At 38.8% G+C, this 22,037-nt stretch overlaps 1 protein-coding gene and 1 non-coding gene across 4 annotated transcripts in view; both read left to right on the top strand.

Annotated features, from left to right (window-relative positions):
- Positions 1–22,037, top strand: part of KAT6A (lysine acetyltransferase 6A) — a 123,661-nt gene that overhangs the window by 3,962 nt on the left and 97,662 nt on the right. The gene's annotated exons all lie outside the window — the stretch shown is intronic.
- On the top strand, positions 4,400–4,471 carry LOC119618967 (small nucleolar RNA SNORD112). Its single transcript, XR_005235309.2, has one exon. It is a non-coding gene; the product is annotated as a small nucleolar RNA SNORD112 (small nucleolar RNA).

Here is a 22,037-nt window from a genome sequence, read left to right as displayed (position 1 = left end):
TTACAATGCCTTACTACTGGAAGTTGATGAGCAGCCAAATCCTGGAGACTTGAATTTGAAACAAGCAGATGACTCTGAGAACCTGTCTTTTTCTATTTTCCATTTTGTTGCAGTTTACTCGTTAGACAGGAATGAGACAGATTCTCATGACCCATATGCGCAACTAAGCAAACTTAACAATTCTTGTTTCTGCTGTTTGTATTATAGCTTTCTATCATGTATTATGGCTTTGCATATGATCAAGTCCTGAATGTTGTTATTTATGACAGCTGTAGTTGCATGGGACAGGAATACAGTATCCTAAATTAGAAGAGTTCTGGAGGGCCTGGTACAGTAGTTCATGCCTGTAATCCCAGCGCTTTGGGAGACTGGGACAGGAGGATGGCTTGAGCCTAGGAGTTTGAGCCCAGTCTGAGCAATATAGCGAGACCCCATGTCCACCAAAAATAGAAAAATTAGCCAGGTATGGGCATGCCTGTAGTCCTAGCTACTTGAGAGGCTGTGTTGGGGAGGATTGCTTGAGTGCAGGGGTCTGAGGCTCCAGTGAGCTATGCTCTCACCACTGCACTCCAGCCTGGACAACTGAGTGACACCTGTTCTAAAAACAGAAAGGTAAAGTTCTGGAGAGTTGGAAGTTTTGATGCCCAGGTGTATACTTTACTCTGTTGTATTTTAGGATGTTATTGTGTATAGTTGAAAGTACGACTTCTTAAACAGTAAATTTTGGTGCTTAAATAGATATTTGGAGATTAGGAGAATTTTGTTAGTACCTGTTTTTTACATTGATCTAGTATCTTAGCTGTAAATTTTCTTGAGGTGCTCTGAATTATAGTTCCTTGGAGAGCAGTGATGCTTTAAGTTGCTGCACACCTTGGTAGACATAAGTAAAATGGTCTTCATTTTGCTTAAGATGATAGGGGGTACTCCTAGAGTGGAAAGACGGTAAAGTTAACATTGAATGTATTTTGAAAATTTGAGATTTGATCTAAATTTGTTGTATTATTAGCAACCTACTGAATACCTGGAGATTTTTCTTCAACAATTGAAAATTAACAGTATTTTTCTTTGATGAAAGTTTCAGAGATCTATTCTAGGGTTCAATTTTCCCTGTGAACATTGAAATAAAACATAATCTTGCTGTTATTACTCTTGAAATGATTCTCATATAGTCATGAATCGACAGAGAATCTCATCATAAAATGGCTCTATATAATTTGAGCATTTATTAAGAGTATGTATTAAAAATTCAAGGTAGATAAGTAATTAAAATGCTTTATTCTGTATGCTCTAAGAACTCTTACCTGTAGAAACTTTCTTTATCACATGTGGCTGAAGTTAAATACAATGATTGGATTGCTACAATTATTAAATGATCTAACAGGTTAACTGCCTGGAAACAGGAAATAATTTATAGTTAGATCAATTCAGTGCCATACCTGTGAAGTGGATGTTATAAGTTCTTGTTAGGACACCTGTTTGCTTTTATTTATTTTTGAGTCGGAGTCTCGCTCTGTCGCCGAGGCTGAAGTGCAGTGGTGCAGTCTCACTCACTGCAATCTCCGCCTCCCAGGTTCAAGCAATTCTCTTGCCTAAGCCTCCCAAGTAGCTGGGATTAACATGCACCACTATGCCCGGGTAATTTTTGTATTTTTAGTAGAGATGGGGTTTCACCTTGTTGGCCAGGCTGGTCTCGAACCCCTGACCTCAGGTGATCCACCCGCCTCTGTTTCCCAAAGTGTTGGGATTACAGGCATGAACCACCGTGCCTGCCTGGCCTATTGTCTTTTATTGTAATTACACTTGCTTGAATTATCAATAGATATTTTAATTTTAAAAAATATTAGCCATATAAAAATGTCATTTGAGCATATTTTTAAAAGGTAGTCAGTATAGTACAGTGCAAGACAAATCCAAGTCCTAGAACCCTGGGATTTTACTTTTGGAAGGGACCCTGAGAACCGTCTAATCCAGCAGTCCTTATTTTGCAGCTGAGCTAAGGACCTTTGTTGAGGCCATTTCATAGCACCTTTGCATTAAGAAAAGTTTAACTCAGTAGAGATGTGCTGTTTTGCTTTGACTGGAGTTCAGTGGTGTGATCTCAGCTCACTGCAGCCTTCGCCTCCCAGGTTCAAGCGATTGTTCTGTCTCAGCCTCCTGAGTAGCTGGGAGTATAGATGTGTGCCACCACGCCTAGCTACTTTTTTTTTTTGCATTTTTAGTAGAGACGGGGTTTCGCCATGTTGGCTAGGCTGGTCTCAACTCCTGACCTAAAGCGACCTGCCGACCTCGGCCTCTCAAAGTGCGGAGATGATTGGAATGAGCCACCGCACCTGGCCCCATTTGCTTTTGGAGAAATAAAGTGAGAAAAACAAAAGTGATTTAATAATTGAAAAAATGAAAAAGAAATACCCATTTGCTTACATTGCTTTCATATATAGTTTTTTTTTTTTTTTTTTTGAGACGCAATTTCGCTGAAGCGCAAATGGCACTTGGCTCACCGCAGCCTCCACTGCCCAGGTTCAAGCAATTCCCCTGCCTCAGCCTCCCAAGTAGCTGGGATTACAGGCATGCACCACCATGCCCAGCTAATTTTGTATTTTTAGTAGAGACAGGGTTTCTTCCGGTTGGTCAGGCTGGTCTCAAACTCCCAACCTCAGGTGATCCACCCACCTCAGCCTCCCAAAGTGCTGGACCGCGCCCTGCCTATAGTGCTGTTAACTGAAGTAACTCAATTTAGACATGTGGGAAAATAGAGTTTGTTTCTTTGAGTAAGTAGACTTGTATGTGTACTGATCTCTTTGGAAAACTAATTTCATGATAACATCTATTAAATTAGAGTTGATGAGCTCTGTTCTGTATTTTTAAATGGAGTCTTATTTTCAGTAGTGAATTACCTGTGTGACTTCCCCCAAAGATATGAAAAGTTTACATTCAAAATCGTAATACAGTGAACTCTAGGATGAGGGATTATTCCTTTGAACAGATTATCTCTGCCCCTTTTATTGTATTTTAACTATTTTCTTTCTTTCAAACTAAGCAGTCAGTTCATATGCAGAATTGATGGTTTGCTGTTAGGAACCTAGATGTTCTCAAAAAAAAAAAAAAAAAATTATCCAGAGTTTATTTGACAGTGATGGAGAAAGGAAGGTGTATAGGTCGGAAGTAGTTTCACTTTTAGGCATTAATTGGTTCGGCATATAGTCGTTGAACACCTACTGTGGACCAGGCACTCTGCTTGGAACAGAAAAGTTCTGTCTTCTCTGGGATGCTAATGCAGGTATTTCTATTAACCTGACCAACTGTAAGGTGAAGATGAAATTCAAAGACTGCGTGGAGTAACCTGAGCAAGTTCCTCTTTACTTTTTCCGGTTTCAATTCTACCTTTTTTTTTTTTTTGTGATACTAACCTTTGGAAGGAATTGTATGTTAGATTTTCAGCAGTAGTTTTGATCCTTCTGGGAGATCAATTGTGTTGGAATACGTTTAAGAGGAGTTTTTGTGAAGACATTTGAACTTTAGTCTGTATTCTTCTCACATTGATAAGTACTGAGGAGAATCCATGGGATACTATGATTAAAAGTTTTTTGGCCGGGCCTAGTGGCTCAGGCCTGTAATCCCAGCACTTTGGGATGCCGAGGGGGGCAGATCACCTGAGGTCAGGAGTTCAGGACCAGCTTGGCCAACATGGTGAAACGCTGTCTCTACAGCAATACAAAAATTAGCCTGGCATGATGGTGGGTGCCTGTAATCCTAGCTACTCGGGAGGCTGAGGCAGGACAATCGCTTGAACCTGGGAGGCGGAGGTTGTAGTGAGCCTAGATTGTGCCTCTGCACTCCAACCTGGGCAACAGAGCAAGACTCCATCCCCAAAAAAAAAAAAAGTTTTTAACCCATGTTATAAGGGAAATTTTTGAGCTAACTTTAGAGTGTGGTAGTTCATGGTGAGTTTATTTGTTTATTTACTGTGTGCCAGGCGTTACTTTAATGCTGTACGTATATTAACTCATTTAATCTTCTAACATAACTAGCTACTGTTAGGTTAGCTAGCTATTAATAACATAACAGTTCTAGCAGTGAAATAGGTACTTTTATTTTAGAAGTGAAGAAACTGAGGCATAAAAGATTTCAGTAGCTTGCAGAAGTCACACAAATATTAGGTGGCAGAGCTAGGATTTGAATTTGGGCAGTCTGGCTCCAAATTCTTTCTAATAGCCATACTGACCACCTCTTAGGAGCAGTAACGTGTGATGGCTATCACTGCACTCAAGTACAAACTCGTGAATGTCCTTGGTGTTAACTTCATAGCACATTTCCTAATTGTAAAAGGACAAATTCCTCACCCCCCTTCGTTGTTTGTGTCCATTTTTCTTTTTTGCAGAACAGATTTGAAAACTCACTTTGGACCAGTGATAAGAATGTGTTAGGAACCAAAGATTATGAGTAATCTAGTTTTGTATATCTGAGGTCCATTAAAAAAAGGTTTTGCCTACATGCCATTTTTTTTCCCTTAAAGATAATTTCTTTTTTTTTTTTTTTTTTTTGAGACGGAGTCTTGCTTTGTAGCCCGGGCTGGACTGCAGTGGCCGGATCTCAGCTCACTGCAAGCTCCGCCTCCCGGGTTTACGCCATTCTCCTGCCTCAGCCTCCCAAGTAGCTGGGACTACAGGCGCCCGCCACCTCGCCTGGCTAGTTTTTTGTATTTTTTTTTAGTAGAGACGGGGTTTCACCGTGTTAGCCAGGATGGTCTCGATCTCCTGACCTCGTGATCCGCCCGTCTCGGCCTCCCAAAGTGCTGGGATTACAGGCTTGAGCCACCGCGCCCGGCTTTAAAGATAATTTCTATGCTTACTAGTTTTCATTTCAGTTGTCACTAACATTTTCTGATAGGCATGGTAGGGATCAGTTGTATGGCTATACCAGAGTGCTTTAATTTGGGACAGAAATACTGCTTTCCTTGAATCATGGGATTATAGGTGAGGAGAATAGTGTGTAACTGGCTTAAATAGCAACTTCCTCCTTGTAAATTTCTTTTTGATATATAGATATTACTGTAAGGTAATTTGTTCCATTTACTTCACTTATTCATTATTTATTTAGCAAACATTTGAATGCCTGCCGTGAACAGTGGATTTAGGACTTAGGTCCTGTGAGGGGATTAAAGCAGACAGAATAGAGATACAAAATACATTTTTTGAAAGCCTTTTTTAGTTTATGAACTGTTAATTTTTTTATATTATTATTTTTTCATACCAATTAAGTGTCATGACTTTGAGAAATAATTAGATGTTTAGTGGGCAAGGCAATTATTTGAGATTGTGATGGTCCATTTAAAAAATTATCTTTATATAGTGAGTCTTGGAAAGATTCAGTTTCCTTCCAAGAATAATTTTCACCTGATTTCAAACTTCTGAGTTCATTTTACACACTGACATAATTTACTTGAATATATATAGTTTGTGTTCTGTATTAGTAGCCCAGAAAAGTATTCTCTTTCATGGTAATCAGCCAGCTCATTAAAAGTGTTGTTATTTGGTGGCATAGTATTTTGGAACAGAATTATAATTTGCTAAAGCATTCAGTTGGAAAGGGAAGAGAGGTATTGTCAACTAATGTTATTGTTCAGGTTACTCCCAGCTAGGTAACCTGGAGCAGAAAGATCCAATGATAAATCTCTTTCCTTTCACTCTAAGTTACATCTCTATGGTCAACTCTTAGTAGAGTCAAAATTATTTTGTTTTATTGGAATTTATATTTTAAATTATAGAGTAAGTAGAGCGGAATTTGACTGGAATTTAGAATTTAAATTTTTGATGTAGAGATACTGATTAAAATGTGGATTTTTTTTTTTTTTTTTTTTTTTTGAGAGATGGAGTTTTGCTTTGTTGCCTAGGCTGGAGTGCAGTGGTGCAACCTCCACCTCCTGGGTTCAAGCGATTCTCCTGCCTCAGCCTCCCGAGTAAGCTGGGATTATAGGTGCATGCCATCATGCCTGGCTAATTTTTATATTTTTAGTAAAGATGGGGTTTCCACCAGGTTGGCCAGGCTGGTCTTGAACTCCTGACCTCATGATTCGCCCGCCTTGGCCTCCCAAAGTGTTGGGATTACAGGCGTGAGCCACCGCGCCTGGCCAGGGATATATTTTTAAGTTACTGAAAGTTAAGAGTGATCAAGTTTTGATTTAGCTATTTGGAAATGACCTTTATAGTAGAGTTGTTTCACATTTTATATGTTAGAATCATGGTATTTTATAATTGTTAACCAATGTAAGCTTGGAAATTTCAATTTCAGATTCTTGCTTTGATACTATATAAAAAGGCAATGAATAGTTGTCCATGCTGTTAAGTTCAGGGCTACATGGACTGCTTGACAGAATGATTGTTCACTTTGGAAAACAAAAAACAATCTTCTGAAAGCAAAAGATAAAATATTGAGGATACAGTGATGTGGAAAACATAGACATTATAATATTATCACGTATGAAATGGATTGATCTCAATAATTGTTACATTTAATAATTTAAAAATTTTTTATGACATACATTTCTTTTTTTTTTTTTTTTTTGAGATGGAGTCTTGCTCTGTCGCTTAGGCTGGAGTGCAGTGGCCTGATCTCAGCTCACTGCAACCTCCGCCTTTCAGGTTCAAGCAAATCTACTGCCTCCCCCGCCTGCCGGCTGTGATTACAGGCATGTGCCACCATACCCACCTAGTTTTTGTATTTTTAATAGAAACGGGGTTTCCCCATGTTGGCCAGTTCTGTTCTGGAACTCCTGACTTCAGGTGATCCGCCCACTCTGCCTCCACCTCCCGAAGTGCTAGGATTACAGACGTGAGCCACCGCGCCCGGCCCATGCCGTACATTTCTGACATCATTGTTTATACCATTTGTTTGTGACTCCAAATGTACCAGGAGCAGTGGGCTAGAAATAAAAATTTGCTACTAACAAGTCATTGAGGTGGATTAATTGTAAATCTGGTTAGGAACTAACTTTGTCTCAGCAGATTTATTCTTTAAAAATTCAGAAATTGAAAAATAACTCCGAGATATGTTGTAAAATAGTATCTGTTTAAGTGCAATCAGCTGTACAGTTTTTTTTCTTTTTTTTTTTGAGACAGAATCTCACCCTGTTGCCCAGACTGCAGTGCAGTGGCGCAACCTTGGCTCACTGCAACTTCTGCCTCCAGGTTCAAGCGATTCTCCTGCCTCAGTCTCCCGAAGAGCTGGGATTGCAGGCATGCGCCACCACGCCCAACGAATTTTTTTATTTTTAGTAAAGATAGGGCTTCACTGTGTTGGCCAAGCTAATCTTGAACTCCTGACCTCAGGTAATCCACCTGCTTTGGCCTCCCAAAGTGCTGAGATTATAGGTGTGAGCCCCTATACCTGGCCAAGTGTACAGATTTTTTTGATCTTCTAGCTCAATGATTTTTGGTAATTTTCAGCCCATGACACACCCCAAAATAAAACTACTGAACTATTAAAGCTTGGGTTAGCCATTACTAATCCAAAGTTCTATACCAAACCAATTTTTCTTTTCTTTTTTTTTTTTTTTTTTTGAGACAGAGTCTTGCTCTTGTCGGTTAGGCTGGAGTGCAATGGTGCGATCTTGGCTCACTGCAACATCCACCTCCCAGGTTCAGGCGATTCTCCTGCCTTAGCCTCCTGAGTAGCTGGGATTATAGGCACCCGCCACCACGCCCGGCTAATTTTTTGTATTTTTAGTAGAGACAGGGTTTTGCCATGTTGGCCAGGCTGGTCTCGAACTCCTGACCGTAGGTGATCCACCCACCTCGACCTCCAAAGTGCTGGGATTACAGGTGTGAGCCACCACACCCAGCCACCAATTTTTTTTATACTTACAACCTAGACATTTTTCTAGCGACTGAGTACTTTACTCTTTCTTGGTCTACCTTCCAATTGGTGAAATAAAAGAAGAAATTAATGAAGACATCAGGTACCACAAATGGCTTCAGGAATAGAAATCTAGAGGATCTAACCATCTTAACTTCGTTTTTTCTTTGCCCTGCATCAGTAGGCTAAGGGAATGTAAAGAGTTGCTTATAGAAACCTATTAATAGCTCACATTTGTTAAGGGCTGATGATGTGTTGGAGACTTTTTTAAGAGCTTTAACATGTACTTTCTTATTGAAGTCTCAAAAGAACTCTATATGATTAAGTTTTATAGACACATGATATTTATTTAATAGGTATTTAATAGTATTTAATAATACAAGTTTCCATGTGTCTTATAGAAAACTAAATGGAAAATGAATATAAGGAAATGCAAAATACATTAAGTTTCTTTTTTATCCTTGCTGCCTGTTTTTTTTTTTTTGTTTTTTGTTTTTTTTTTGAGACGGAGGCTCGCTCTGTCGCCCAGGCTGGAGTGCAGTGGCCGGATCTCAGCTCACCGCAAGCTCCGCCTCCCGGGTTCACGCCATTCTCCTGCCTCAGCCTCCCGAGTAGCTGGAACTGCAGGCGCCCGCCACCACGCCCGGCTAGTTTTTTGTATTTTTTAGTAGAGACGGGGTTTCACCGTGTTAGCCAGGATGGTCTCGATCTCCTGACCTCGTGATCCACCTGTCTCGGCCTCCCAAAGTGCTGGGATTACAGGCTTGAGCCACCGCGCCCGGCCTGCCTGTTTTTCTTTAGTTTATCCTGGACATGTGGACCAATACTTTTTTTGTTACACTTACGTTTAATACTAGGAGAGCAAATACTTAACAGGAACTGTGATTAATCTGCAGAGAAAATTTATATCATTCAGTCTTCTTGAAGCTGTAAGAATCTCCTTAACATCTTTTAGATTTATTTTCTCTTTGCATTTAAAGTTTTAGAGAAAGTATATTTGTCATACCGACTTGGTTCTTAGCTATGTAAGAGGACTAAAATCTAGGTGCCAAGTTTGCTGGTTTAAATAGAATTAAAAATTTATTTTTTTCTGGTGTCCTGGAGAGTGTTTCTTAAAATTATAATAATGAGTACTTTTCATGCTCTGATTTATGTATAGGAATTATTAAGAGCTTCATTCTGATAAAGTTGTTTACCAATTGGCTACTCAGGGGTGGAGTCATTTCACAAAGCATCTGCAGCGAGTGAATTAGACCAAGAGTAACTTCACCCTTCTGCTTGTCCCAGCTGGAGCAGGATTAGGACTCATTCAGCTGCAGCTGGTTCCCAGGAAAATGAAAGCAGTTCCTTCTGGTTTTTTCCTTTCACATGAAAGTCATAGTTCCCAACAGATGGCTTTCATCAGCCCTGTACATGTATCTTTAAATTCAAGGCCAAGGAATTACTTTCAACTTCATTAGGGAACAGGTGAAGAAACCGTTTGTAGTGTGGCACTATTTTGTTAGGGGTTGAAATTAAGCATAGAGATTACAGTAGTATGCCATTCTGGGTCAAAATAGTTTTTAACTGTCAGCAATTAAACAAAATAAGACTGCTAAGGAGAAGTAAGTCTGGCTGTAGTGTTGATTGAGGTATCTTTTATGGTTTAATTCTATTATGCTTACAAAATACAGATTATTAGAAAAAAAGACTTGTATCTTCTGCATTTTATTGAATGTTGAGCCAGTAGCTATCTTGGATCACAGTGATTCTAGTCTGATTTCACAAAGAATAGGGAAATTTGAGAGCCAAAGACGTTGAAATGTCTTGTCCAGTGCCACACAGCAAGTTTAATACCATCTGGGAGAACTGGTCAGGCCCTTCTCAGTTTTGTGCTTTTTTCATTATGCTGTAGTACTGCTTTATGGCCTTAGAGAGCACTGAGCCTAAAATAATTTAGTTAGAATTCTCTTCCTTAATGGAAACCATAGAATAAACCTTGTCTAGAGAATTTTGGTGGTATTGTAAGCCACAAGTATATAAATCTGCTATTTCAGTGTGTGAAAATAGCTATACACTCTTGTTAGAGTTTTGAAACAACTTTTTGGGAAAAGACTGCTTTCTTATGGCCCAAATGAGAGGAATCAAGGTTTTCTTAAGTTGTTGGCTAAATATTAGAAGAGGAACATGTTGAGCTACCTTAATGCTGGAAGAAAAAGTACTCCTTTAGTTTTGGAAAAAAAAGTCAATTTAAAGGTAAGTCTAATTTTCAGTAGGTCTACAACACAAACGACCTCTGAGTGACTTGGATAGTTGGTTAGAATTTAAAATTCTTGAGACTGAGCTAGAGATAGCAAGGTACAAACCTTTCTACTGATGAAGTAATTTTTACCAAAAACGTTAAATATGGGTGGACCAAAAGTATATAGTCTAGCACTTCTATAAACATAGTGTCTGGGAGGAGCTTGAAAGAGTTGTAATGTTACCTGTAAACAGACCATGTGGGGAAGACCGCAGACAGCGCCTCATTTTTTCTTTATTGGTCCTTATGACTAACACTTCATCTCTGCATCACTTGTGCTTTGTTGTAAAACTTAACAAGTATGTTAGAATAGTGGCAAATAAAGGATAAGTTATTTGTAAAATAACTGGGTGATTTTAAGATTATAGGTGTAACTTGTTAAGAAGAAGATAACTGGTGTGGAAATAAAATCTGGCAACCAAATAAAAAAAACCTTTTAATGTGTGAAAGAATATAATAGTTGCTTCTTTTGCCATTTACCATTTATGTAGAATAGGTGATTCCGCAGATCTAGAGGTGTTGTCAGACTTGTACTATGGGCTGCGTTTTCCTCCAGAGAATTGTGAACTGTAGTTGACCTGGAGAGCTGCTAAGTGTTGGTTTTCAATTCTTTGAGCTTAGTAAAGTCTAGGTTCCTTTTTTCTTAGTCATTGGGTACAGCAAAGCATTTAACTCCTGAGTTTTCTAGAACCTTTAACAGAACTCTCAGAAACATTATTATTATTTTTGTGTGTGGAGTGTGATTCTATACTTTAATGGTTTTCCAATTTTTCTATTCAGGGCATCTTTAAATATCTTAGTGTTTAGACCCTCTTTCACCATCTTCCTGCCTTACTTTTTTCCATGCCACTCAGTTTTTCTTTAATTCTGTAATATAAATCCAAAGCCCTATTCTTTGGAAAGCAGTGGTTCCTGGCACTAACTTCACTTTAGCATTAGCTGAGGAAGCTTAAAATATAAATACCAAACCAGTTAAATTTGACTAGTAGTGAGGCCCAGGTTTCAGTTTTTTTTTTTTTTTTTTTTTTTTTTTTTTAGAATGTTTATCTGATGTGCAGCTGGGGTTGAGAACCATTGCTCTAATGCTTAGAACAAACATCTCTGTAGTGGGGACTGCCTAAGAGTCAGGCGATAGAAGAAGCAGGTACTTTTTAGCCTCATAACTGACATTCAAACAAATAGATGAAATAGCATACTTCACACACACCCTCATGAACACACTGTGGACCCAGGACAGTGTACTTCTGGAAATATACATTCTGTTTTATTGTCCTCCCTGACTGTAACTGCTCTAATCTTCCACCTTTCTTTCTCCTTACTCTCACTGCTTTGTCTCATGAAGATCTTTTGTGGTATATAGTTGCGAGAAAGTTACCTGCATGATTCCGACAGGTGCCCTCCCATCACTCTGATACTGTTCTCATTGCTTGGCCTTATGGCACATCCTCACTCACTCACTACTCCTGCATCATGTTGGCAAACTCCAGTCATTTACCTTCTCTGCTTTTCTTTTTTTTGAGACGTAGTCTTGCTCTGTCACCCAGGCTGGTGTGCAGTGGTGCAATCTCTACTCACTGCAACCTCTATCTCCTGGGTTCAAGCGATTCTTCTGCCTCAGCCTTACAAGTAGCTGGGATTACAGGTGCCTCCTACCACGGCTGGATAATTTTTGTATTGTTTTAGCGGAGATGGGGTTTTACCATATTGGCCAGGCTGGTCTCGAACTCCTGACCTCAGGTGATCCGCCCACCTCGGCCTCCTAAAGTGCTGGGATTGCAGGCGTGAGCCATTGTGCCCACCCTGTCTGTTTTAACTTTGGGGGACATCTCATGACCATGTGGTGGTGGGATGCCACTTACAAATTTGTGGCCTCCAATCTCAACTCTACCCTCTGCTTGAAGATGTATGTCTGTGTATAAGTCTCTTCTGTCTGCAGAAATTCAGTATTTCCTCCCACCTTTTTTTTTCTCATTTTCAGTAGATACTCTTATATGCTACATCATAGAGATAATGGAATCTGTCCAATTGAGTTCATTGAGTTTATACTCCCTCATGCCGTCCTAAATACATCTGTGCTTATTTCTGCCCCCTTTGCTACCTTCTCATAGGACAGTGAAAGAAGTGTGAAAGGCTCATCTCTCCATTCTTTTTCAGGACCCCATTCTCTCCTACCTCAGGGGCCGTGTGCCATCAAAAGTAGTCACATTTTTTGACTCGGTCTTTCTCTCTCACTTATTAGTCCTTAGCCAGCGGAAGCCTCTCCCATTAGAGTAAAAACAACAAAAAAAACCACTGCAGATCCTTCTTTCTATGTATACCCTGTCTGTTTCTTTTCATTTTTAAACTTCTTGAAAAAAGTCTATCTTCATTCCACGTCTGTAATCTGGCTTTTGGCCCTAGAGCAGCACTATTTGAAACTGCTCTTGTGGACAGTTTTCAGTCTTAGTTTACCTGAGCTCTCAGCTGCATTTAGGGTTCGTTGACCATTCATTCTTCCCTTTACTCTGGGATAATTCTTAGATGTCTCCCCCGTCTTCCCATCTTTCTGGTAATTCCTTTGCAGTTTATTGACATTTTATCTTTTGCCTGTATCCTAGATGTTGGATTCCCTAAGGTTCTGTTCTTCACTCGTTTCTTATTGTTTCAACTTTCCTAAGTTGTCTCTAGACCTCTGTGTTCTGTACTAATGACTCTAATTTCATATCTTAATTTGAGAGCTCTCTTCTAATCTCTGGACTTGTATATTCCATTGTGTAGTATTTTATGTATGCTCCCAGGCTGGCTTCAAGAGCTGTCTTCATCTCCATCCTGCATTTATCTGTACACACTTGCATCATAGCCCATTTTACATAGTATTTTTTTAGCCTGTCTCCTATTAGTGAATTTGGGTTCTTGTTTTTCATTTTTGTATTTCCATCTATCTGGCAGTATCTGGTTGTTTTGTTTGTTTGTTTTTAATTAAAAAAATTGTGTAGTATATCAGATTCACGATGGCTCAGATGGAATTTATTAACTTCCTTTAACTGGCTGTCATTTCTTATGGTGGTAAGAGCCGTTGCCATTGACTCTGATGCTTAAAATGGAAACTTTGGTGTCATTTTCCATACCTCACTTATCTGTCTTTTGGATTCAGTTCTATTCCATCCTGTCTTCTGTCTTATACTTTTTAACATATTTTATTTAACCTCTTGTGTATTCGAGGTCCTTTGTTAGAGCAGGTCCTCATCATTTCTCTCCTAATTACCTTAGTAGTTTCTTCCCATTGATTCTCCTTCCTCCAGTATCTTCTTCGTCTAGTCCACATTATTGCCAAAATGATTTTATTAAGAAGTGGTTAAGAACACAGGCACAAAGACCAGACCATCTGGGATTTCTATCCCACACTGGGACTACTTGCTTTATGACCTTGGGTAATTTGCTCAACCATTCTTTGCCCCATTTTCTTCTATAAAATGGGAATAATACAGTGCTTATCTCATAGTGAAGTTGTGAGAATTTAATGAGTTAATATATATCTGGGCTAACAGAACTTTGTGCAGTTATAGAACTATTCTGTATCTGTACTGCCCTCTGTGGTAGCCAGAGCCGTGTGTAGCTATTGAGCTCTTGCAATATGGCTATTTGAGGAAGGAGCTGACTTTTAAATTCTATTTAGTTATAATTTAATTGAAATAGCCACGTATGTCTAGTAGCTGCTATAATGGACAGAATATGTAAAGTCCTTAGAAATAGTGTTTAGCACATATGTACTCCATAAATGTTAGCTATTATTACCATTTTTCTAAAATTAAACTTCTCTGCTTAAAATCCTTCAGTGCCAAATTCTGCAATATAGTATATTTGAGTTGTAACCCATTCCCCTGTGTTGCTCCAGAGTTGTCAGTTGCCAATTCTTCATAATGCCCTCTGTGTTCCACTATACCAGTTCTCAAAGTGTGGATGTGGAGGACTAGCACCAGCAATAGTGTCCCCCAAAAACTTGTTTGAAATGCAGACTCTTGAGCCATATTCCAGGCCTATTCAATCAGAAACTGAATTTGGGGCTTTGCAACCCGTATGCGAATAAGTCCTCCAGGAGATTCTGAGGCACACTTAAGTTCCAGAGCCATTGTATTGCATCAGTCTCCCTGCAGTTCTTCAGATCTGCCTTGTTTTTCCTTGCCCCTATATTTTTCTCCTGTCTGGAATGATTATTATCTATTCTTTCTTCCTCATTAATTAGTGCTTCAACCTTGCAGACTTAGTTTAGTCAAGTTGCTTTGTTTCTTCCACCTTATCAGCCTGCTCCCAGGCTGACTTCAAGAGCTGTCTTCATCTCCATCCTACATATATCTGTACACACTTGCATCGTAGCCCATTTTACATAGTATTTTTTTAGCCTGTCTCCTATTAGTGGATTTAGGTTCTTGTTTTTCATCTTTGTATTTCCATCTATCTGGCAGTATCTGGTTGTTTTGTTTGTTTTTAATTTGTTTTAATTAAAAAATTTTTAAGAGTTTTGTTTGAGTTGTTTCATATGTATTAAGCATCTTCCAGGAACCGGCACAATGATTAGGAGTGACAGAGTAGGTAAAGCAGACATCATCTCTGTAATAAATAGACATGGTGATAAGTGCTCTGATGAAGTAAAATAGAGCACTGTGGAAACACAGAGGAGGGGGTGGAGAAAGTCAGGGAAGTCTGTTCAGAGGAAGTCACATGTGAGGTAAGTGAAGTGGGGAAACAAATGGGTGGGGTGGGAAAGAGAGTAGTTCCTGAAAAGGGAACAGCATGTACAAAGGCCTAGAAGCAAAACATTGTATGCACGTAGTAACTGTTTAATTGGATATGAATTTTAAAAATCACATGTCTAACTTTTAGCTCTCGGTTTCGAAGATACCACCCTTCCCAGCAAACATTGCATTTTATATGCTTCTGTATTTTTAAAGCAGTTTTCATACTTGATATCACACTTTGAGTCGATGGTTATGGTGTGATAGGGTAACTTCCAAGCCAGAAGGATACATCTTTTTACTTATTGCCTTTTAAAGCAGAAAAAAAGATTTGTTTTGTCTGAAAATTATTCTACAGGGCTAGGAGCACATCAGTGGTAACAGAGGTAAACACATTACTCTTAATGAGTAAGAATAGCCAAGGTTTGGCCGGGAATGGTGGCTCACGCCTGTAATCCCAACATTTTGGGAGGCTGAGATGGGCAGATCACGAGGTCAGGAGTTCGAGACCACCTTGGCCAACATGGTGAATGTCTCTACTAAAAATACAAAAATTAGCCGGGCATGGTGGTAGGTGCCTGTAATCCCAGCTACTCAGGAGACTGAGGCAGGAGAATCGCTTGAACCTGGGAGGCAGAGGTTGCAGTGCGTTGAGATGACTGCCACTGCACTCTAGGCTGGGCAGCAGAGCAAGACTCCATCTCAAAAAAAAAAAAAAAAAAGAAAAGCCAAGATTTTAAACAAGCTTTAGACCATTGAGAAAGCATATCATTAGGAAGGCTGAAGGCAGCCAGCGTGCCAACTGCGACTGTTGTCACTTTTTTAGCCTCCCTCTCTATGGGCTCTTCTTGCTCTTGTTGCTGCCATCCCACGCTTCCTGTTGTTCTCATTAGCCTTCCATTGTAAGAGTAACGTGGCATTTATTAATGTGCTGTGCAAGTTCCAACTATTAATTTGCTACTGAATATTTCCTTTTGTCTCTTTGAGACTTTATGTAATTTTTAGTAAAATAAAAACTCTCCTTTTGCTCTCTTTGAATTCTTTGTAAGTGGGTTGTCTTCATAATTTATTAACTTTGAAAGAAGACTGATAAAAATACAGTTTTGTTTCTCATAACTTTAGCCAATTGGGACAAACCTTAGAGAAGAAGGAAAAAGGGAGATACGATCTGTTTCCCTAAAACTTTATATGGATGGTAATATTGAAATATTTCAGATATTGAAGAATTTTGCTTTCGCATACATACATTTTTTGATGTAACAATTTTGTACAGAGGTACAAAAGATAGGCAGTCCAGATGCTATGATCACCAAGTTTTACTTAGTCAGAATTATATAGTTAAGGGAATAAATGGAAATAGAGCCTAGGGTCTGTTCAATCTTAGTACTCCTTCAGCCACATCAAGCTGCCTCTTGTTCAAGACTACAGTATTTCATGAAAATGACAAGCATTAAAAAACAAGTACGGCTAGGCATGGTGGCTCATGCCTGTAATCCTACAGACTTTGGGAGGCTGAGATGGGTGGATCACCTGAGGTCAGGAGTTCGAGACCAGCCTGGCCAACATGGCGAAACCCCATCTCTACTAAAAATACAAAAATTAGCTAGGTGTGAATGGTGGGTGCCTGTAATCCCAGCTACTTGGGAGGCTGAGGCAGGGAGCATTGCTTGAACCTGGGAGGTGGAAGTTGCAGTGAGCCAAGATCATGCCACTGCACTTCAGCCTGGGCAACAGAGCTAGACTCTGTCTCCAAAAAAAAAAAAAAAAAAAGTGAATGCTCCTTCAATATTTGTTTCATAGATCTGTGAAACCCTTTATCAAATCATAGGTATTAGTCTTTGAATCCAGCTCGCAGCACTTTCTAATGATGCCCAGAGTGTTTTTAGAATTGAAACCATCATGTTTGAACTAGAAGGGGGATGATAAAAGTTGATCAAAAAAATTATTCAGCTCTCTTTATCCTCTCAAAATTTGTGGCCTCTAGATGAAAAGGAGAAAATAGGGTTTCAGATGCATTCTAGATATGCCTGATACCTCAGCTCAAAAGTACCATTTGCCACTTCCTACAAGATAGTATTTGTTTTGTATTAACCATATAATATTTTTAAAAGTTAAAAAAAACTGTTTTCTCAGTAGGAAATGTATTCATCACTGTATAAAATTCAAAAAGTACAAAAGAGAATTCTGTGAAAAGTATTATTCTAAGTCCTATTCCCTAGCTACTTGGCTCCCGTCTGGGAGGCAGCCAGTGAGTCGTATGTTTCTTCTGTACCTTTGAAAGATATTGTATGTGTACACAAGTGATCACTTTATGTATACATTTCTCCTGTCCCTTTTTTTTTTTTTGGCAGTGGTAGCATGCCTTAACATACTCCTTTGCATCTTTTTTTTTTTTTTTTCCTCACCACTTAATAATATATGCTCATGCACTGCATAACAATGTTGCAGTCAACAGTAGACCGCATATACAAAGGTTGTCCCATAAAATTTTAACGAAGAGGCCAGGCATGGTGGCTAACCCCTGTCATCCCAGCACTTTGTGAGGCTGAGGCGGGCAGATCACTTGAGGTTAGGAGTTCGAGACCAGCCTGACCAACATGGTGAAACCCTGTCTCTACTAAAAATACAAAAAAAAAAAAAAAAATTAGTTGGATGTGGTGGCAGGCTTCAGTAATCCCAGCTCCTTGGGAGGCTGAGGCACGAGTATCACTGGAACCCAGGAGGCAGAGGTTGCTGTGAGCCGAGATCCCGCCACTGCACTCCAGCCTGTGTGACAGAACAAAACTCTTGTCTCAAAAAAAAAAAATTTTTTTTTAATAGAGGTGAAATTAAGGAGGCTTAAAGATGGGTGACTGGAGGACCCCAACATTCACTTTCTCCAAAGGTGGACCAAAACAACCAGTAGATAATCACATTTTGAATACCGCATCTAAGAGAGAACACTGAAATTTAACACAGAAAGGATGAGGAATCTCTGAAGCACAGGAGGAGAGGGAAGTGAATATCTGGCCTGGCTGGGATTGGCTTGGAGCCAGGAGAAAGTCCCCAGTGTGGAGAAAAGGCAAGAGACAGATCCCCAGTGATCTGTGTTCCCATCATAGACTCCTGTAATCTGGCCTTAGGAGAGCTTCTTGGCCCTCATGGGCCCTGATACTAGAATAGGAGAATAGGGAGCTGCCTGGAGTCTGTGCAACAGCATTATTCCAGAGAGGGAGTTCATGCTGCCCCTCTCACCACTCCCTTCCCCCGAGACCCAGTGAGCTGCAACAGGGTGCCATTTTGAGAGTCAAGCCCCCGACTAGACCATATCTTGCTCTGGGGCCCAATTGCCCTTGAATCTCCATATCCCTAGTGCCCTGATGACATGTTCCTGTGTCCATCCAGAGGGCTGCAGCATCACAACGCCAGCTGGACCCAGCAGTGCAGAGCATCATAATTCTCCAGAAAGAGTCTAATGAAAAAAAAAAATCTATAAAATTCCTGAGAAGCAGTTCGAAATAATATTAAAGAAGCTCAGTGAAATACAAGGGTACACAATATAAAGAAATCAGAAAAATAATTCATGATCTGAATGAGAAATTTAACAGATAACATAAACAAGAAACAGAAATTGTATAACTGAAGAATTCAATGAATGAAATAAAAGCTGTAATTGAGGCTGGTCATGGTGGCCCATTCCTGTAATCAATCCCAGCATTTTGGGAGACCAAGGTGGGAGGATCCCTTGAGCCCAGGAGTTTGAGACCAGCCTGGGCAACAGTGAGTCCCCTCTCTCTGGAACCGTGATCATGCCACTGCACTCCAGTCTGGGCAACAGAGTGAGAACCTGTCTCAAAAAAAAAAAATGGCTGCAACGGAGTACTTTAACTACAGACTAGATCAAGCAGAAGAAAGGATGTCTAGATTTGAAGACAGGTCTTTTGAAATAATTGTCATACAAAAAAAGAAGAAAGCATATGTGACATATGGGAGGGACACCATAATGTGACCAAATATTTGATTGTTGAGTATTCCAGAAGAAGAGAGGGGCAAAGGCATAGAAAATCTATTTAATGAATAATTCATTAAATTATTACTGAAATAATAACTGAAAACTTCTTAAATTGTACAAAAGATATAGACATACAGATTTAGGAAACGAAAAGATTTCAAAATAGATTCAGTCCAAAAGTCCAAGACACATTATAGTCAAACTGTCACAAAGACAGTGAATTCTAAAAATAGCAGGAGAGAAGCAGTGAATCACATATAAGGGAATCCCCATCAGACTAACAGCAGAAACCTTATAGGCCAGGAGAGAATGGGATGATATATTCAAAATACTGAAAGAATGAAACTACTGGCCAAGAATGTTACGCCTAACAAGCTGTCTTTTTAGAATGAAAGATAAATTCTTTCCCAGATTAGAAAAAATCAAGGGAATTTATCAACACTAGATGGCCTTACAAGAAATGCTTAAGGGAGTTCTACATCTGAAAGTGAAAGGACAGTATGTACTGCCATGAAAACATGCAAATACATAAAACTTACTAGAAGAGCAGACATACAAATGAGAAAGAGAAAGGACTCAAATATTACTACAGAAAATTACCGAACTGCAGTGATAACTAACGAGAGAGGAAGGAACAAGGATACACAAAACAACCAGAAAGTTAACAAAATACAGAATGAGTATTCAGCTATCAATAATAATCTTGAATCAGATTAAATTACACACTTAAAATATATAGATTAGGTGATTTTTTTTTAAGACCCAACTATGTGTTGCCTACAGGAAACTTACCTCACCTATAAAGACATATGGACTGAAAGTGAAGGGATGGAACAAGGTATTTTATGCAAATGGAAACTGAAAGCGATTAGGAGTACTATACTCTATCAGATAAAGTGGACATTAAGTCAAAAACTGCAAAAAGATATAACATGAGTCATTACATAATGATAAAGGGATCAGTACAGCAAGAGGATATAACAATTGTAAATATATATGCACCCAATACAGAAGCACCCAGATACATAAAGCAAATATTATTAGATCTAAAGGGAGAGAACAACTCCACTATGGTAATAGTTGGGGACTTCAACACTTCACTCTCAGAATTGGGCAGGTCAGCGGTGCAGAAAATCAGCAAAAACTTTGGATTTAAACCACATTTTACACCAAATGGACCTGACTGGTATTTACAGAACATTTTATCCTGCAGCCAGAGAATACACATTCTTTTCATCAGCACATGGATAATTCTCTAGGGTAGACCATGCTTGTTGGTAGACCAACAATTCTCAACAAATTTTTTAAAACCAAAATCATATCATGTATTTTCTTAGACCAAAATGGAATGAAACTAGATATCCACAAGAAGAGAAACTTTGGAAACTATATAAATACAAGGAAATTAAACAGCATGCTCCCTAACAGTCACTGGGTCAATGAAGATACTAAGAATGAAATTTAAAAAATTATTGAAATAAATGGGATATAGCAAAAGCAGAGCTAAGAGGGAAGTTTACAGCCAATAAGTGCTTCCATTAAAAATGTAGAAAGATACCACATAAACTACCTAATGCTGCTGCACCTCAAGGAATTAGAAAAGTAAAAACAAACCAAATCCTCAAATTAGTAGAAAGAAAGAAATAATAAAGGCAGGAGCAGAAATAAACAAAATAGAAACTGAAAAAGTACAAAAAATCAACAAAATGAAAAGTTAGTTTTTTAAAAAGACAAAATTGATAAACTGCTAGCAAGACTAACCAAGAGAAAAGACAGAAGACCCAAATAAATTAGAAATGAAAAAGGAGACATTACAGCTAATACCACAGAAGTACAAAGGATCATCAGCAACTATTATGAACAACTGTATGCTAACAAATTGGAAAACTAGAGGAAATAGATACATTACTGGACACGTACAACCTACCAAAATTGAACCAGGAAGAAATAGAATACCTGAACACCCAATGATGAGTAACACAATTGAATCAGAAATAAAAAGTTTCCAAAAAGCAAAGCCTAGGACCAGATGGTTTTCCTCTCAATTCTACCTGCTGAATTTTACCAAACTTAAGAAGAACAAACACCAGTTCTTCTCAAACTATTCCAAAAAATTAAAGAGGAGGGAGTTCTTCCTAACTCACTCTACAAGGCCAGCATTATCCCAATACCAAATCCAGATAAGAATACAACAGCAACAAAAAGAAAACTACAGGCCGATAGTCGTGATGAACATCCGTGCAAAAATCCTCAACAAAATACTAACAATCCAGCAACAATAAAAAAGATAATACACCATAATTAATTGGGATTTATCCTAAGGATGCATATTCAAATATGTTCATGTTCAACATATGCAAATCAATAAATGATACATTGCATCAACAGAATGAAGGGCAAATATCTTGATAATCTCAATAGATGCAGAAAAAGCATTTGATAAAATTCAACGTCTTTTCATGATAAAACGTCTCAACAAATTAGGCATAAAAGGAACATACTTTATTAATAAGGGCTATACTTGACAAACCCACAGCTAACATTATACTAAGTGGGGAAAAGCTGAAAGCCTTTTCTCTAAGAATTGGAATAAGACAAGGTAACCCACTCTCACGTCTCTTATACAGCGTAATACTGGAAATCCCAACCAGAGCATTCAGGCAAGAGAAAGAAAAGGCATCCAGATTGGAAAAGAGTAAGTCAAATTGTCCCTCTTTGCAGACAACATGATCTCATATATAGAAAAACATGAAGACTCTACAAAAAAACTCTTAGAACTGATAACACAAATTCAGTAAAGTTGCAGGATACAAAATCAACATACAAAAATCAGTAGTGTTTCAATACACCAATAACAAAATAATGGAAAAAGAAAGGAAGCAACCCCACTTACAAAGCTACCAAGACAATCATACAAAACCTAGTTATAAATTTAACCAAGGGGGTAGAAGACCTCTATAAGGAAAACTAAAACAGTGATTTAAAAAAAAAAAAAAATGGAGGACACAAACAAATGGGAAGACATCCCCTGTTCATGGATTGGAAGCATTACTGTTGTTGAAATGACTGTATTACCCAAAGCAATCTACAGATTAAATGTAATCCCCATAAAAATACCATTGACATTCTTTACAGAAATAGAAAAAACAATCGTAAAATTTGTATGGAACCACAAAAGACCCTGAATAGCCAAAGCAATCGT

The sequence above is a fragment of the Chlorocebus sabaeus genome, chromosome 8 (genome assembly GCF_047675955.1).
Source record: "Chlorocebus sabaeus isolate Y175 chromosome 8, mChlSab1.0.hap1, whole genome shotgun sequence".
Classification (NCBI taxonomy): Eukaryota; Metazoa; Chordata; class Mammalia; order Primates; family Cercopithecidae; genus Chlorocebus; species Chlorocebus sabaeus.
The sequence above is the reverse complement of the archived record's forward strand: the minus strand, read 5'-3'. Positions and strand labels throughout refer to the sequence as shown.